The following is a 13,675-nucleotide window of genomic DNA, read 5'->3' as shown; positions in this document are numbered from 1 at the left end:
GGATTCTTGGAGCAGAAAAGCCAACCATCTGTGTGTTCTTCCTGCTCTGCCTTCCTGATAAAAGCAATCATAGTTAATCTGGTCAAGCTGGTAAGAGGAACGAAAAGGAGTTTTCCATCCAGCTTTAAAGAAGTGGCGTTGAGACTTAGCATCAGGGTTAAGATAGGTTTTATAGTAAGTACAGTCAAAACTTGGTTGCCGAACATAATCTGTTCCGGAAGACCGTTCAGGTTCTGAAATGCTCAACAACCAGGGCACGGCTTCTGATTGGTTGTAAGAGCTTCTTGCACTCAAGCGGAAGCCGCATCGGACATTCGGGTTCTGAAAAACGTTCGAAAACCGGAGCATTTACTTCCTGGTGTTCAGGAGCTGAAACTTTCAAAAACAGTCGTTCAAGAACCAAGGTTTGACTGTACCTAATATTCTATTTTGGGGCAACGTGCTCAAGCATAGGGAGATGTTTCAGCTCCAAATTTTCCAGGATTATATGGATTATCTAGACATATTACAATACATCTTTAAATCCAGTTATGGGATGGAAAGTTTTGCTCAAACATTTTTAAAAACAGCTGCACAAGCAGTGTTGGTTATAGGTTTTAAAGCCCTAAACAGCTTAGGACCAGGTTACCTTAGAGACCTCTCTCTTTGAGAAGCCTGCCTAGGAATTAAGATTAATGTCAAAGACCTTGTTCTGGATACCATTTCAGGAGATTTGGCAAGTGAACAAAAGAGATAGTGCCTTTGCTGTGGCTATGTCACAATGCCCTGCTAATTGAAATTGCTTAGGTTCCGTCTCTGTGTATCTTTCACTGGAAATTGCCCTTTTCTGCTGGTAGATGAGCCGTATCTGCTCCTAGAAAAAATCTGATTTTACCAGAGTAACCCATGGCTTGGCTACACTGCAAGTGTATTATTGCAATGTGCTTCAATGTGGAGCTACCTTTGAAAATACCAGTTGCTGGAAACTGCAGGAGGGGAGAGTGCTCTTGTGCTCAGGTTCTGTTTGCAGGTTTCCCAAGGGCATCTGGTTGGCCACTGTGAGAACAATATGCTGGAACAGATGGTCTGCCAGCCTGACGCAAGTTCCTCTTACGTTTTTAAAAGTATTTGGAAGTTTCAGAGGTCCAGAATGTCGTGGCCAATCTGTTGACCAGAGCCACTTATTACAACAATTTCCGTGGCTGTTGGTCTGCTTTTGGTTCCAATTCAAAATGCCCTGAACAAGTTGGGAATACGATACCTTTAGGTCTGCCAGCTGATTATAATCTTCTGAAGACACACTCCTTTGCATTCCACCAACATTTGAGTTGCCTTTGGTTAAAACACAGAAACGTGTTGTTTTGATTGCCCCACCTAAGCTTTCCTAGCGATGCCTGTATTGTTCTTTCTTTGCCAGCCTTCCAACTCAGTATAAAACCCTTTTTGCTCCATCAGCTTTTTATTTATAACATTTTAATCATTCACTTTCACTTTCTATTTTATTTTTAATTGAAATATTCTCAATAAACAAGAATGAAAAATAACATTCTGCCCTTCCTTTCCTCAAGCAAAGTCTAAGGTGGTTAACACAGAGAAACTTAAAGCATTATAAAGGTAAAGGGACCCCTGACCATTAGGTCCAGTCGCGGACGACTCTGGGGTTGCAGCGCTCATCTCGCTTTATTGGCCGAGGAAGCCAGCGTACAGCTTCCAGGTCATGTGGACAGCATGATTAAGCCGCTTCTGGCGAACCAGAGCAGTGCACGGAAACGCCGTTTACCTTCCCGCCAGAGCGGTACCTATTTATCTACAGTGGTACTTCAGGTTAAGTACTTAATTCATTCCGGAGGTCCATTCTTAACCTGAAACTGTTCTTAACCTGAAGCACCACTTTAGCTAATGGGGCCTCCTGCTGCCGCCACGCCACCAGAGAACGATTTCTGTTCTTATCCTGAAGCAAAGTTCTTAACCCGAGGTACTATTTAGAGGTTAGCGGAGTCTGTAACCTGAAGCGTATGTAACTCGAGGTACCACTGTACTTGCACTTTGACGTGCTTTCGAACTGCTAGGTTGGCAGGAGCAGGGACCGAGCAATGGGAGCTCACCCCGTCACGGGGATTTGAACCACTGACCTTCTGATCGGCAAGTCCTAGGCTCTGTGGTTTAACCCACAGCGCCACCTGCGTCCCTGAAAGCATTATAATACAAGTGTAAAAAAACAATGCTGAGAATATGAAAGGAAAAATAGAAAGCATCCACTAAAACCGTTTCTACTAAAACAATATATGGTAGAATTAGAACATAAGAACGTAAGAGGAGCCTGCTGCTGCTAATGGCCTATCTAGTCTTGCATCCTATTCTCACAGCAGCCAACTAGATGCATGCAGGAAGCCAGGAAACAGGATTCAAGCACATGAGTACTCTCTACACCTGTGGCCCTCGGCAACTGGCATTTAAAAAACACTGCTGCCTCTAACCATGGTGACAGCACTTAGCCATTGTGGCTAGTAGCCATAAATAGCTCTCCCCTCCATTAATCTGTTGAATCCTCTTTTAAAATCATCCAAGTTGGTGGTCATCACTGCCTCCTGGGGGAACAGATTCCATAGTTTAACTATGCACTGTGTTAAGAAATACTTTCTTTTATCTGTCCTGAACGCCATATACTCAAGCAGTAGCAGACCTTGAGGCCTCGAATTTCAGCGGCGCCTTGTGCAATGCCAAAATCTGATGCCCCGTGCCTCCTACCTTTCATTCTACATCATAGTTGTGATACCCCCTGTGGTGCTCCCAAGGCTCTGCGCCTAAATCCACCTCTGATTTAAGGATCAGAAGCTTTCCTAAAAAGTAAAGGTGATCAACATGGTGGTAAAGCAGACCTCACATGGGAGGGAGTTCTAGAACCATGGGCAGCCACTGCAAAAGCACTCTCCAGTCCAGGGGTGGGAAATCTGTAGCCTTGGTTTTCGAACGCAATCTGTTCCGGAAGACCGTTCAGGTTCTGAAACGTTCGAAAACTGAAAACTCAAAAGCCGGCAGCTAGGCCTCAGGATCTTGCACTCAGCGGAAGCCGTGTGGCAAGTTCGACTTCAAGGCATGTTCGAAAACTGAAGCATTTACTTCAGGGTTTACAGCGTTCAGGAACCAAAATGTACGTCAGCAGAGATGTTCGAAAACCGAGGTACCACTGTATTGCTCTCATCAGCTCCAGCCAGCAGATGTTCAATGTTCATGGGTGACTGTTGTCCAGCAACATCTGGAAGGCCACAATCAGGTTCCCCACCCTAGTTCTAATCCCAACTAAATGTATTTTGGGGAGGCCACAACATGCAAAGGGGTCTACTCAAGATCTCAGTGAGCAATTGGCATAAAATGGTTAAACTTTAATCTGCTGAATTGTTAATTGCATTCAAGTCTTTATCTGAATTTTTGTTTACTGCTTCCCTCCTTTACTGCTCTCATAACTTTTTAAAACTTCCTTGAGACTTTTTAATGGAAGGTGAGGGCAATACATTGTGATGAATATGTTTAATAAATGCAGGTGTAACACTCCCAGTTAGCTCAGGAATGGATCTTGCACTCCCTTCCCAATCCCTCCTTTCTGGAGTGCAAATTTCCATCACCTGCCTAATTAGGGCTTTTCCTTAACCATAATTTGGAGCTGGGTTCAAACCAGGGTTTGAAATCTTCATTAAGTGGGAACGCTGAATAGCCCTGACCATGGTGTACATCTCTGCCAATGTGATGCTTAATTATAATTAAGTTGTGACAGGAATTCACACTCCAGGGACTGGAGGGAGGTTGCAGTCCCATGGGCTGCTCACAAGTGCTAGGCAAACTGGGAGCATTATGCCTCCACAAGACTCAAACAGAATGAAGGCAGACCTTGGATACTGCAAATTTGTCCAAATGTAGTACAAATCAGAATCCTTCATCCTTAACCAAATAAACAGTAACTCACCCTATTATTCTAAGACAGGATGGGACAGACATCCAAGAGAAGTAATTGTCCTACTTCACATATGAAGAAAAATGAGTGAAGTCAAAACCTAATGCTTTAAAGCACAACAAAGAAAATGAAGGTTGCAACCCCTATATCCACTGACTGTGAGAAAGCCTCAGTGAATTTCATGGGACTTACTTTCAAACAGATGTGTATAGGTATGAACTTTGGTGTCTGTGTCAGATCTTTTTAAAGGTATATTTATCCTGTTGTCATTTTCTATGAAATATTATTTTCATGTTTCACAATAACTGAAAACATAATATTGGACCTTAATATTGATGTTTTTGCTTTAATTCTAGTTGTCTATGCAAAATCGTATTTTGATATTCCAAAATGCATTTTTAGCATGAATAAATGGCAAATACTGAGAACAAGTGAAATGAAATGTCAACAAGCGTGATTCATCTGCTTTCCTTCTTTTTTGTGCTAATCTGAAAGGCATACTACTCTAACAGATTAATTTCCCCACCCATTAGTCCTCATACAAAGCCTTCCCTGTGAAGAACTAAAGCCTTAAATATGTCAAGACACACAACATGAATAGTACCATTGAACTAAATATTCACATTCAGAATAGGAGCATATGCACATTCTGTAGTCCAATATTGCAGTAAGATATAAAAGCTACTCATATGTAAAAGCTTAATTTCTAAAATTTCAAAACCTTAGCAATACATTCTACAAAGATGCAATTGGGTGGAACTGCGCCATTTACAAAATGAAAGCTTATATAGAAACAGACTATTAAAAAAAACCCTCTCAAGACCAAACTGTTCTAATGGTTGCCTTTGCACCCAAACAAGTGTACCAAAAATCTGAAGTTTCAAAAATCACTATTTGACAAACAGCAAACCAAAGAAAACCAGTGAGATGTTTCTGTACATGTTCTGTAAGGCATAGTAAACAATTTTTCACAAACCACCTCAGACATTTCCTATAGTACAGTGCTATGGGAAAACTGAGTTAAAGATTCTTCTGGTTTTTGTAACAACAACACTGCTAAATAAGGCTCGCAGTCCTGAAATTATATCATTACCCAAGGATCCACCAACATAAAATTGGTATCCCAACAGGAACAGACATGAAAGTAATTCAGTGGCTGGCTAGCACAGAATTGGCCAGTTGTATGACTAGAACCTAAACTTGTCTTCACCTTTCTCAAGACAGTGAAATCAAGCTAAACATAAGGTAAAATTAAATTATGGGGAAAGTAAATAAGAATGGCATCCAATACATTTCCTTCTAATAGGCCTTTATACTCCAACAGTTTTAAGGACATGCAAGTTTAATTTTTTTAAAATGATATGAAAGTAAGGAATTATACTTTATTTCCCTAACTCCTGCCACAAATGGCAGCCCAATAAATGACAAGTTCTCCATCACAAGATTTTCTAGTGGAGCCCACCAAAGCAGAATTGGAAGTAATGTTTCAAACTCCTAGGCACCAGCATCATATTCATAGAAAATGGATAAATTCTCAGCATTTCCCCCAAGGGACAGTAGAGCTCCCAAACAGTCTTGCTTACAACATATGCAACACAATAATTTCAAATAGTGGCATCTATCAAAATTAGAAGATTGTGTTATTTGTTTAAAGCTTTAGATGGCACATAGTACAAGGGGGGGGGGACCCTTCTTGAAGTTTGGAGAATTAAGCAACCACTATCATGGAGGCTCAGTGCCGCAGACCATTAGGAAAGGCAAACAAGCCCAAAAGGGTATGCATCTTTACTCAGAAGCAAGTCCCACTGAATTCAATGGGGCTTATTCCCAACTGTCTAACTCCTTAGTATGGGGGGGGGGGGGAGTAAGTATTTTCCAAGTGAAAAAAGAAAAATGTAAAGTTGATAATAAGACAAACAGAAACAAAACTGAGGAGGAAATTGCTGAAGCTATCAAAGCTAGGCATCATTTCAGTGGAATTTACTTCAGAAAAAAAAGGGATTTGTCCTCATTTTTGTATATAGGTCACACTGTTTGAGGAAGAGTAGTTGACCATGATTCTTGTAAAATTAAATAGTAAATACATCCATAGTAGCAATTTTAGTACATAAATGTTAAACAGCAACTCTTTTCACTTCAACCATAACAAGCCAATATATCATATTATGTCTGTTAATACAGTTTTAGTGCTGCTCCGACTGAAACAGGTAATAATATTAGACTGGTCTCTACTTTCAGTTATTATGTGTGAATAATTTGACTCCAATACAAATACTGGCCACCAAGTTTTGAATTCAGATTTCTTAAAGTAATTACTAGTTTCCCCAGTATAATTGCTACCTCATCAGTAATACTGAAAACAGACTTTCCCGCCCTCCACACACCAACTGGGACCACTGTAATCGCCATACCGCATCCAGGCTTATGAGTATGAATGTTGTATAACAAGCACCTTTTGTCACCCTGATATCAACAAGTCCTAAAGAGACCCACCCCTCCAGTTCGACAACAGACTGCCAATTCAATATCACCATGCTATAATGCCCATTCACCCTACAGTACCCATATGGTCTCAATGTCTCTACCTTCCAGCCCATGGCGGAAAGATTTCTCATGCTCTTCATGTCAATATACCCTCTGTTCTGTATACATGGCTGACATCATTGTTCAAAGGGCTTCATGCCTACACTGGTACATCATGGGATTTTTCTGCTCCCTGCCCCCAATCTACACACAACCCGTAGTAATGATGCAGTGCAGGCATCACCCCCACTCTGAACACACACACACCCAGGCTGATGTGACCCAACTCTTACATATGCAGACTGAACGAAGATGTTCGCCCCCCACAGCTCCCACATTCGCATCTGTCACCCAAAACAAAAAGCAAGGTACCACAAACTCCTGCCCCACTAGATTAATACTTGTCAGCAAATTCCACTGCCCCATAAGATACCACAACCCCTTCCCCTTTTGAGTCACTGAGATGATTCATGCCCCCCCCCCCATCGCCTGTAATAACATACTTCTAACTAAACACAAAACACACAAACACATACACCGTGCAAGACCAGATGACCTCAGACCATGGCAAACTGGGATGGCGGGGAGGCGAAGGAGAGAAAGGATATCAGCAGCCCAGGATATCCTCCTCTTCGCAAAACATGCTCCCAAACAGCAACATCCTCCTCCTCCTCCCAGTCAAAACGCCACCCCATTTTCGCCCCCCGATCTAAGAATTAAGACTGTACGTTCAGAGCGTGTGCTTTTCACCTCAAGCGACCCTGCCACGACTAAACCCGGCCGGCCAAGTGACCTCCCGCAAACGAGCAAGGTATGGTTATTATTAATTATGATTAACATACCACCTATAACTTTACGCGTGTAGCAGGAGCATCGCTAATGGCAGCCGGGCGCGGATGCGTGTCGGGCCGGCGCGCGAAGGTGCGCCCGCCCGCCCGCCCGCCCGGGAGGGGAAGGACGGAAGGCATCTACATAAAAGCGATGCCCAGCCAGCATCCGCGCCCGCACGTCCCGCGTGTGCACGGAGCTCGCTGTCACGCAACCACTCCTTCAGACGGCGCGGGCGACCTATCCCCTCCTTCCACATCGAGGCTGTGGAGCGATAGGGCCAGCTGGGAGGAGGAAGGGGGGAGGGGGAGACGGTGACAGAATCCCACTTTCCCCCGCCTGGGTTGCACCCAATCCAGCGCCCACCCTGCTCCCCCCCCCCACTTTTCCCCTCTCGCCAATCCCACACTCACCTCCTGAGGGGCGTCGGGGTGGGGGGGTGAGTGGGGCGGGGGGCGTCCGGCTGCCTCCGGGGCGCGGCAGCTCCACCTCCTTCCCTTCCTCTTGCCCCGGAGGGTTTCTTTTCTGGGGTGAGGGGGGAGGTGAGGGAGGGGCTGCGAGGCGGAGGGAGTGGGGAGCCTTCCCTGCCTCCCTCACCACATCCCGAAAGCGACGAGGAGGAGGAGGAGGAGGAGGAGCGGCTGCCTCCTCCCTCCACACAGACACAAGCCAAGGCGAGGAGGGGGCGGGGAGGCGATGCTGCTGCTGACGGGGGGACCGTGGAGGGGATGGCGGCTGGACACCCCCCCCCTCACAACGCCCGCCTCCTCAGTCAGTCAGTCAGTCAGCCCGGCCGCTTTTGTTTTGGTTCCTTCCCGCCCCCCCCCCTCACCACACACACCTCACCAATCAAGGGAGAAGCAAATGACGAGATAGTGAGGAGGAGGAGGAGGAGGAGAAGAGAGTGCGCGCACGCGCGCCACCCTCTTCCACACACACGCGCGCGCGCGCGCGGCGGCGTTTGGGATATAGAAAAGGGGAGGGGGGAGTCGGCGGCGGCAGTACCGCCTCGCGCTTCTCCTGAGCCTCCTTATTCTTCTTATTCAGGGCTACCCCCCCGCGCGCGCATGCGCCTGCCGCGCACGCGCCACGCGCCTGCCAGGGCCGGGCGGCGAGGGGCGGCTGGTGCGCGCGCACTCTCCGTTTTCCCCTTGGGGGAAAGGAGGAAGGAGGGGCGGCGGCGGCAGCAACAGCAACAGCAGGAGCCGCAGCTGATTGCCAGCGCACAGGTGGTGGGTGGGGTTAGGAAGCGCCTCCCTTGGCTGGCCGGCGCGGGTGCGCGCGGGACGGAGGGTGGGGGGGTGTGGCCGCTCGGCTTCCTCCCTTCCCGGTCTGCGAGCCGCCCCCCCCCCCGCCGCCGCCGCCTCCCTTGCACGTTTCAAGGCACGCCCCTGACCCTTCAGGAGTAAGGGTCTCCATCTCTTGAAATAGAGCGGGGTGGGTCTTCACGACCCGGGGATGCTCCCTAAAGGAAGAGGGAAGGAAGCATTGCCATGAATAGGGGAGTGGGTGGGTAAAAAGGCGTACCTGGGGGTTGGGGAAACCAAGTCTCTCTCTCCCCCCCCCCCCCAGGGGCGGAAAAATAGCCCCTCGGTGACGTGTGTGTGTGTGTTGATGCTCCTCTGCTGTCATGGGGCAAGATCAAACCCTTACTCCTTACGCTGTGCCCTCACTCCCCATCTTGTCGTCATTCGGGACATTTCAAGTACTTGGGAGACATGAAATGTCCTAATCTCTAATGTGGCTATTCCAGGTACCCCACCCCCCCAGGTACACCTCTGGGTGGGTAGGTGGATGCTACAGGTTACCTGTGTGATTTTAGATGAAAGTTTTCTGCCGTCCATTGTAAAGGCCTTTGGCTATACAGTGGTACCTCAGGTTACATACGCTTCTGGTTACAGATTCCTCTAACCCAGAAATAGTACCTCGGGTTAAGAACTTTGCTTCAGGATAAGAACACAAATCGTTCTAAGGCGGCATGGCGGCAGCAGGAGGCCCCATTAGCTAAAGTGGTGCTTCAGGTTAAGAACAGTTTCAGGTTAAGAACGGACCTCCAGAACGAATTAAGTACTTAACCCGAGGTACCACTGTATACAATAAAAATGATTGATTGACTTGCAAAAATAATTAAAACTACAGTTATTAACTTCTGTGCCGATCTACTGTGAAGTAAGCCCCATTGAACACAATAGGACTTGGGGACAGTGGCAAGGAGCACTTTAAATAACAACAACAGCAGCCACAACAACAACAGCCCTGCAACACTTACCTCACCTAAGGATAAATTCAAAATAGGCAATTAGAGATAGCACAACTTACCACAAGCCATTGTTTTAAGCAGATTCTGAACAAGGAAATACAGTTTTGTTGCATGCATGCACTTCTAAGGGCACATCTGTGCATAACCCTCTCAGTTCAGTGCTTCAACTCCCAAGCTGGAACGACAATAGGTACTATTAACTAGACCATTAAAACTGGCACCTTATTGGCTTTGGGTCATTCCATTTGTTTCTACCTAATTCAATAACTATGGTAACACCAATGACATTTAGTAAGTAAGACTTGAACAGAAGGTTGATACTTTTGCACACTGATGGTGCTGTGGTGGGTTTTTGTTTTTACATAAGGATCCATCCTTGCATGGGCGTAGCTAGGATTTATGTTATGGGGAGCAGGACACTTATATGCAATCATCCTCTGTCTGGGTCTGTCCAGCAGATTCAGAATGAAGTGTCTCAACAGTTGCTTTAAATTACTTCCTTTCAACCCCAAACGCTGAGAAAAACCTGTCAAAATCATCAGTCATTTGAATACTAGGAAGTTACTGACGTGATTGGTCTGTTTGCAGAAGCCTGTTGCTCAGTTGCGCTAGGTAAAGGTAAAGGGACCCCTGACCATTAGGTCCAGTCATGACCGACTCTGGGGTTGCGGCGCTCATCTCGCTTTATTGGCCGAGGGAGCCGGCGTACAGCTTCCAGGACATGTGGCCAGCATGACTAAGCCGCTTCTGGCGAACCAAAGCAGCACACAGAAACACCGTTTACCTTCCCGCCAGAGCGGTACCTATTTATCTACTTGCACTCTGACATGCTTTCAAACTGCTAGGTTGGCAGGAGCAGGGACCGAGCAACGGGAGCTCACCCCATCGCGGGGATTCGAACCGCCGAACCGCTATGTGGTTTAACCCGCAGCGCCGCCCGCGTCCCCCTCAGTTGCACTAGAATGCCCAAAACATCACCCAAGTGACCTCAGCAATCATTTCAATTTTGAATATTCTGATTATTTCTACTTTTAGTTAAGTATTTTTATTTATTTACTTGATTTAGGGGGGCAGCTGCCCCTCTGCCCACAGGCTTTGCCCAAGCTTCCTTGGAGAACTAAGTTTGATACTGATATATAGCACGAACCTAGTCTAGTATATTCCACTAAAATGAAAACAATGTCAAAAGAGCACATAATTTTTCTTCACCAGCAGTGCTCATGTGCCTTTCAAAGACTGCAGCAGATCGTAGATACACATCTTTATTTCTTGCCTGCAACAGAAGCCAAGGCCTGAAAGGGGGGGAATAGGACAGTGCAGTCTATATAATTACATTGTTTGGTTAAGCAAAGCGGGACACTCCCTGTGTAAACTGCATGCAGGAAGCAACACATTCTGTAGTGTCTCATGCTGTACACAGCCTGCCTTGAAATATTGTCCCATATACCACCAAGAATTAAACACTATTTTTTTTTTTTTTTTACTATTGACAGATCTTATTGAATTCTTTTGCCGTGCTGAATTTAAGTTTTTATAGGTCGCCATCTGGATGACAACAATGACAGAAGGAAATTTGTTGCAAACTCAACCATCTGACAATTAATCATGGGAAATCTAAAGTCCTGGTCTTTACCAGGTCTCGGAAAACTTACAGCTGGAAGTTAGATGGAGTCCAATTAGAACAGGTTTTCAAATTTAAATACCTGGGAGTCTTTTTTCACTACAACCTAAGCTGGAAGCCACAGATACAGTATTTACTAAACAAAGGGAAAACAATACTTTATACTCTACTCCAATTTTTTGCGGCCGACGGAGCCTCCCACATCCCTTCTGCATTGAAGGTGTACCATGCAAAAGTGGTTTCCACCCTCTGTTATGCTGCCCCGCTCTGGGCCCCAGGGTCCAATTTAACATCGTTGGGGACATTGCAGAATCAGTTTCTCCGTCGCCTCCTGAAACTCCCCATGTGTGTGAGCAACGCAGCCATACGTCTGGAGTTAAGGATTGCATCATTGGAGACTGTCATCTGGAAGCGAGTCTTTGGTTATTGGCTGTCCAGCTGGCATAGGCTTCCCGACCATTACCTTTTTCAGTGCCTCTGGCGGGACGACTTTGTCAATCCGTGGGTAGGAAAAATCCATGCCAAACTTCTGAGCATCGGAATTTCCCCAGCGGACTCCTTAAAGATGAACTTACGCTCAGCCAAAAGACTTATTGAGCAAAGATTAGCAGACATTGAAAATCAACACAACCTCGCCGGGGGTGGGGGTGTCTGCTCCCCCAGGTATCACGGAATAACCCCACCACTTGGCCTTCCATCATACATGTCATCTCTTTCATCTGTACCACACCGACTTGCATTTATTCGTGCAAGGTTCAATGTCCTTCCATCGAACCTGCTGAGCCACAGATTTTCCAAGGGTTTGGTGTCTCCGCTATGCGTGTGTGACGGGAAAACTGTTGATTCTCTCCCACATATAATGTTCAACTGTCCCCTACATAGCATAGCCAGGACTAAATTCCTGGGTCCTGCTTTACTACGCTTGGTTGGCAGGCCTGCTGAGTCACATGCCGCACTACTTTTGCAGGATACAGATCCTTCTGTAACTCTGCAGGTGGCGAGATTCCTGAATGCGGTTATCTCACACACAAAAACCACCAAAAACAACAACATCAAAAACTAATCGGACAGTTTTGAAGAGAGTGCATGTCGGATCTCGTCTTCAGTTTTCCTTTTTCTGGGATCCGTCCCTTGGAGCTCTCCGGGCCCCAAGCTGTTATCTGGCTCTGCTCAATGACCCACCCCTGCATCATGGTGTTCACCTTCTGGTGCCGAATATATCGGTCTTTATGCCTCTGTGCTTTTATGTTTGTACATACTTTATGGGCTAATAGCCGTAAATAAATAAATAAATAAATAAATAAATAAATAAAAGGAAATTTGCCCTTGAAATCTGAATGGTGTTATTTTGGATGGTGTATGTTTAACACTGATTATTGCAAAAATAATAATAATAATTATGTCACCTGCTTGTTCCACACTTGCATTCAAATGCTGGAATTAATCTTTGCACCACAATGCTGTTTTAGCATACGTACAAGTCATGTTGAGCTCCAAACATGGAACTATACCGCTCTCAGAGATCCAACATGTGATAAGCTCATGAAATAACACAGATCTGTCAACAGCATCTGGGATTCCAGGGTTGATCATGCATCAGCCTCTCCCAGAATAGCCATTCTGAATGGATCCTACTGTCTTGTGATGGGGAGGGGGAAATGGCTTTTTAAAAACATAGTAAACTTAAGGTAAAGTTAGATTGCATTGAAAGAAACTCAAGACTTTTATGCTGCCTGGTTGCACGTGTCACAGTGCGATTAAAGTGTGATGAGGAAGCAACTGATCCACGAGACAGGATATTGAGCCTCCACCAAGAAAAGTAGTAATATTAGTTAAGAAGCATCCCAAACAATTAGTTTGTGTCGCCCTGTAGTACATCTGTAAGAACAAATAATTTAATTGGACCCTGGCACAATTTCATAAAATTCTAATGTGTCTGTGGTAGGTAAATAGATTCCCTACTCTATTTCCTCTGAGACATCAAAAAAACTGCCACAAGAGCAAATATGTTAGGCAATTTGGATTTACATGTCAAAATTTCCCTTCAGAAGACATAACAGGTGAGTTTTTACTCAGGCTGGGACTTTGAAAGTTACTGTGTCTGGATGCTCCAGAAAGATTGCGTTGCTCTCTTCTATTTAATTGGGGAGCAAAGATGAAACCATTGTTCAGTATAATCAGTGGACTAGCATAGCAGGGAAGTGATAACTTAAAAAAAAGAAAAAGAAATAAAGAGTATACCTGAGATAACATAAATAAGCCAATTAATAAATTAAGTGAAAATAAACTATTGATAGGCTGAGATCTCAGCCCAGTCAAACTCCTTTCCTTATCTGTACTCCTCTTAACAGAGAGGCAGGATGGATCAATCAGAGAGAAGGAGAGAAATGGGAGGTGGGGCTGCTACCCCCTGTCATGCACCATGTCATGAGAGCCAGTGTGGTGTAGTGGTTAAGAGCGGTAGTCTCGTAATCTGGTGAACTGGGTTCGCGTCTCCGCTCCTCCACATGCAGCT

General features: G+C 45.5%; 1 protein-coding gene across 1 annotated transcript in view; it reads right to left on the bottom strand.

Annotated features, from left to right (window-relative positions):
- The window catches only part of TANC2 (tetratricopeptide repeat, ankyrin repeat and coiled-coil containing 2), a 192,730-nt gene extending 184,470 nt beyond the window's left edge, over window positions 1-8,260 (bottom strand). Inside the window, exon 1 of the mRNA XM_080976441.1 lies at window positions 8,121-8,260. The gene's annotated coding sequence lies outside the window, so the exon portion shown is untranslated. The remainder of the gene's footprint in view (window positions 1-8,120) is intronic.
- Between the last annotated feature and the right edge of the window lie 5,415 nt (window positions 8,261-13,675).

Source organism: Podarcis pityusensis (assembly GCF_964106645.2).
Source record: "Podarcis pityusensis genome assembly, chromosome: 13".
Taxonomy (NCBI): Eukaryota; Metazoa; Chordata; class Lepidosauria; order Squamata; family Lacertidae; genus Podarcis; species Podarcis pityusensis.
Note: the sequence above shows the minus strand (reverse complement) of the source record. Positions and strands in the feature narration are given on the sequence as shown.